General features: G+C 41.1%; 1 pseudogene; it reads left to right on the top strand.

The window, feature by feature from the left end:
* Positions 1-1,337: 1,337 nt before the first annotated feature.
* Positions 1,338-2,028, top strand: LOC125938141 (developmental pluripotency-associated protein 3-like; annotated as a pseudogene).
* The last annotated feature ends 3,727 nt before the right edge of the window (positions 2,029-5,755 follow it).

Raw genomic sequence — 5,755 nt, 5'->3', positions numbered from 1 at the left:
AAGGTTCGCTGCAACAAATGCTGAATGCTGTTTTCACTCTTTGCCTTTTTTCTTAAAGGCAAAATTCCTCGGATTTCCTTTGCTTTGTGAAAATAGGTGCTAATGTAGGTCTTCCATAAAAGTAAAGTGGCATAACATGAACTTTCAGGAAGCAGAGGGCACCTGTATGTGGTCTGATATTGTCTGTTTGTGTGCTGTCAATTTGCATATTAATAATTTCGGTCACTTATGAAAAAAGTATAAAATACTTTCATAAAGTACCTACGTACCAGTACTCTCTTTGGCCTAACAGGACATCATTGTATAGGTCTGACACAATAAAATTGCGTTTCCTTAAAGAATATAATTCATAGTTTTCAACAGCTTAGACTGGTCTCCTTCCCAGTTTGTCTGAGTTGAATAATAGTCGACTAAATGCAACCCTTGGTAGACCCGCTCAGCGTTGATAATTTTCTTGATGTCATTTAAGACGTTGACATCTCTGTCCTTCATACTGTAACCTGGTGGCTATTACTATCTGTGTGAACAGGTATTTATAAAAATAAGACACACGCCAGACAATTTGTAAATCCTTCCCATGAAGTCATTTAATATCTAGTAACAGTAGAACCTAGTTTTTCCAGTCCCCCTCTTACAAGTTCTTAGTCGCCTTCCTGTGGCTCCTCTTTTCCCCTCCCCCTTTACTTAGAGCTGGTGCCTACCTCTCTCTCTCTTTTGGAGATTTCCTTCACTTTTGTGGCCTTATCTCCACTTCTCCTCTACCAGCGACTTCCTGATCTGTAGTCCTCTGGGCCAACTGTTGCCATTAAACTTCAAAAACAAAGTAAATGTTTATCAGGCATCTCCTCTGTGGTCCTTTCATGACAGTAATCTTATTTTAGCCTCATCACAACCTTGTAGAGTAGGTTGTGTTACTCCTGTTCAGAAATGAAACAATTGAAGCATAGAAAGTTGTATTTAATATTACTTTAAATTCAACATGAGTTTGGGAGGATGGTTTGGTTACTGACTGTCACCATGGCATCTCTGTGATGGTCAGAGACCAGATCAGCTTGTGTGTAACAACTGTCTATACTTGACCTAACATAGAGTAAGCACTAAATAAACACTTGAGAATGACTGAATGAATGGTCAGGTACGCATTTTAGGTGTATGCTAGGTAACACAGCATACATGTTCTTTCTCTCACCACGCTTTGTTGGAGTCTTGGGTTTTCTCGCTCTTTCTGGGCTATTTCATTCTTTCCAGGCTATTTTGTAGCTAGTTGAGTCCTGAGCATCACCTTCCACTGGAATCCAAAGATCTAGAAGGAGCTTCGGTCTGTGACTAGGCTTTCAATGGATTTGGCAACGAAGCTTTACCTATCCTGTGGCCCGGAACGTTCTCAGATGGCCAGTGAAGAAAATTCCAGGAAGGCTCAGCTGCCTTCCAACTATCTCTGAAGTATTAATAAAGAACTTTAGTAAATTGACTCTTGACCCTAGTATCAAACTCCCTTCCCCTCTACCAGAATATCCACCCCAACAGCAGGACGGCGAGAAGAAACCACAGGGGCTTGTGGACCGAATACTCAGCAACAGGAGGAGGGGTGGAGTAAGGACTTTGTTAACTGCTCCAGAAGAAAGGATGGAAAAGCTGATGTGGTTTATTTTATTTAAAAAAATTTTTTTAATCTTTATTCATTTTTGAGAGAGAGAGACAGAGCATGAGTGGGGAAGGGGCAGAGAGGGCGTCACAGAATCTGAAGCAGGCTCCAAGCTCCGAGCTGTCAGCACAGAGCCCGATGCGGGGCTCGAACTCACAAACTGTGAGATCATGATCTGGGCCGAAGTCTGACGCTCAACCGACTCAGCCACCCAGGCGCCCCAGCTGATGTGGTTTATTAAAAAACATTGCTACTTCAACCAGCATTCCACGGATGAATCAAGAGGGAAAAGATTTAGAGGTGGATGTCATTATTGCCTGTATCATAGAGATCCTTCTGAGGATCCCAGCATGGAGAATAATTATGACATGGAGTCAGTGTAAACATAAACCTTAAGATACTGTTTTTTTCGGGGCGCCTGGGTGGCGCAGTCGGTTAAGCGTCCGACTTCAGTCAGGTCACGATCTCACGGTCCGTGAGTTCGAGCCCCGCGTCAGGTTCTGGGCTGATGGCTCGGAGCCTGGAGCCTGTTTCCGATTCTGTGTCTCCCTCTCTCTCTGCCCCTCCCCCGTTCATGCTTTGTCACTCTCTGTCTCAAAAATAAATAAAAAACGTTGAAAAAAAAATTAAAAAAAAAAAAGATACTGTTTTTTTCTCACTAGTAATTTTAGGATCAGTATGCCGCAGCTTGGGAAAGCTGCTCTGTTGAGACCAACTGTGTAATATTTTGATAATCTATGATGTAAGCTCTGGCCTGTCTTTTCTACCTAGATACCAGTAATTTGTGAGGAGTCCTGCTAGTTTGCATTTGAATGACTTCAATATACTTTACTTCCACTTTTTGATGTGACCCAAGGAAGTAGGTTTTGAGTGTTGCCTGTGTGTTTGAGAAGCCTGAAGTTGCTAAGATAGGTTAACCTAACATGGGGCTCCTGGGTGGCTCAGTTGGGTTAAGCATCTGACTAGAGCTCTGTAGAGTAGGGCTGTGTGCTGGCAGCTGGGAGCCTGGAGCCTGCTTCGGATTTTGTGTCTGTGTGTGTGTGTCTCTCTCTCTGCCCCTCCCCCGCTCACGCTCTGTCTCAAAAATAAACACATTTAAAAAAAAAAGAGAGAGCGGCGCCTGGGTGGCTCAGTTAGTTAAGCAGCCGACTTCGGCTCAGGTCGTGATCTTGCGGTCCGTGAGTTCGAGTCCTGCGTCAGGCTCTGTGCTAACAGCTCAGAGCCTGGAGCCTGTTTCAGATTCCGAGTCTCCCTCTCTCTGACCCTCCCCCATTCATGCTCTGTCTCTCTCTGTCTCAAAAATAAATAAACGTTAAAAAAAAAAAAGAGAGAGAGAGAAAACCTAACATCAAATTGGAAGCCAAGTAACTTGTGCAGGAGGTATATACAGAGAATATTGGGTGGTTTGGCTAGAGCATAATTATCATTAGGGCAGGGTGCAATAGGCTAGACTTTCTGGTTTTCAAAAATTGGAATTGTAATAAATGTTTTGATGTGCTAGTTCAATTTTCAGCAGCAAATGTGTACGTAGAGGATCTTACTAAAATTGAGACTTATTTGAAAAAAAAGATAATTAGTCTGATTTGAGGAGTTCAAAAGCAGCAGGGTGACTAGGAAGCCATTATAATGGCACAGCTAAGAGATGAGTAGCTTAGTGATGGTGGTGATGGTTGTGGGGGAGAGGGAGAAGATGGAAAGCCGTGCTCCTAGTTGACGGGAAAGATGGCACTTTGTTCAGTGTGGAAAGTGCCTTTCAACGATCTTTAGGCTCTCATGGTCACAGGATTTGGAAATGGACTGGACTCCCAATTTTCTGACTGAGTGACCAGATGCATGACGTTACCACCAACTCAGTCTGGGAATACAGGACAGAAATCTTCAGGTCTTTGAGCATTCTACTACCAGATTATTCTTCCTCAAACACCATTGTCATCATGTATCTCTCCCGATTAAGAATCCATAATTGACCTTCTACTGCACCTCAGAGAAGATAGTGATTTTGATTTTGGTACTCAAATAACTTATTTTGGTATCCAGAATTTTCATATCTTCTCCCCTCTGGATTCCAGTGGGATCCCTTACGGGCTGGGAGAATATCATAGTCTTCATTGCTGTTATTGTTGTTACAGTACAGTAACTAGCATAGTGCTGGGTGAATAGTGTATGTGTAATACTAATTTGCTTAAAGGATTTGAAAACAATTATGTAATGATGCCTTTGAAATTCATGATTATAAGTATGGAGTGATTTAGAAAAATAATAATGTAACTGCCTCTACCTGAATCTATGTTATAACTCATAATAGTTACAAACACTTATATAGTATATTTTATATAATAGATATTAATTCTCAGTGCTTTCCTTCTATTGACTCATTTAATTCTCACAACAGCCCTATAAGATAAACCCCACGAGACAGATACTAGTATTATAGACGAGGACACTGAGGAGGTTAAGGACATTTTTATAAGTTGCACAGTTAGTAAGTAGAGAGTTTGGATTTGGACGTAGGCAAGTCTGGCTTAAATGTATACTTAACAGGAGTGCTTGGGTGGCTGAGTAGGTTGAGCGTCCCAGTCGATTTCAGCTGAGGTCATGATCTCATAGTTTGTGGGATCGAGCCTCCCATCGGATTCTCTCTTTCCCTCTCTCTGTCTCTCTCTCAAAATAAATAAACAACCATTAAAAAATGTATACTTAGCTATCATATTACCTACAGAATCTTAGAGAACTCAGGATCCATTAATTATTATAGTTACAAGGTAAATAGTTATCCCATTTATCAAAAATGAATACATGATTAATTAAATGCTGAAAAAGGTAACCAAAATCTGTTCATATATGTCTTTCCATTTCTTCCATTATCCGATATGCTCATGCTTAGCATCATTAAAATAACAAAAGTTTAAGTAGTTCTTTTGCATCTATAATTCATTTGATTCTTAGAATAAGCCATGTGGTAAGTGGGTAATCATTATTATCCTCCAATTTTAGGAGGAAGCTGACATAGCCTGTGCCGGAAGAGTTCAGGTGCTGGTGTGTTTCTTTCTACTTTTTAAAGTTTTATTTTTATTTATCCTGAGATGGGGGAAGGGCAGAGAGAGAGGGAGGGAGAGAGAGAATTCCAAGCAGGCTCCACAAGGACAGCGCACAGCCTGATGTGGGGCTCAAACTCACGAACTGTGAGACCATGACCTGAGCCGAAATCAAGAGTCAGACATTTAACCGACTGAGCCACTGAGGCACCACAGGGCTTCTGTTTCTAACCCATAGCACTGGTGATTGGGTGTGTGACGTGACCCAAACTCTTTCAACAAGGGCGCGCCATCACATTTTACCGCCTTGCTGAATTACCAATAGTTATTATTGCTATCAACTGTTGTGATTTGGGGACCTGAATTTGAATAATTAATAATTAGGAATCAATCCCGGCTCATCAATTCACCAAGATGGGGGAGAATAACAATAAGTATCCATCACGCAGACTCGTTCTCAGGACTAACTATGAATCTGTCAGTGTTTAGAATAGCTCTTGGCAACATGCAGTAAAGGTGAGCCGTTATTCTTATCTTCATTATTATCAGCATAAGTTCTAATGGTCTAGAACAATGATCTTTTCATTGATAGTGGCGTCTCATGATAGTGGCACCAAGAGCTGTCTTATGGAAGAAGGGTAGCTCTACACCCAACTACCCCTGAGATCTCATTTAAGATCTGCAATCCGTTATTTTCTCTTACATCCTTGCTGGGCCCATTTATATTACTCCAGGCCACAGTTTGGGCTGATAATGTCCCTGATCTAACTCTCTGTTATATAAAAGCAGTATTTTCTACCCCACGTGTATGTAGTGGGTGATATCTGGAAACCCAGGACTCTAAGTTCAAATCTAGAACAAATAAAGAACTAGTTATAATACAAAAAGTATTTTATTGTTCCTGACTACCGATTAACATTTATTAGAGAAGACAAAAATGCTAGTTGTCTTTATCAACTATACCCTGCAGGATTGATGCCCCTGTGTTCAACTTTATTTTTGTGGTGACCGTTGCAACTCTTTTTCCATTTGTTATGTCACTTGACATTAATGTTGTTTAACAAATCAAGAAACA

The sequence above is a fragment of the Panthera uncia genome (assembly GCF_023721935.1).
Source record: "Panthera uncia isolate 11264 chromosome B2 unlocalized genomic scaffold, Puncia_PCG_1.0 HiC_scaffold_24, whole genome shotgun sequence".
NCBI lineage: Eukaryota > Metazoa > Chordata > Mammalia > Carnivora > Felidae > Panthera > Panthera uncia.
The sequence above is the reverse complement of the archived record's forward strand: the minus strand, read 5'-3'. Positions and strand labels throughout refer to the sequence as shown.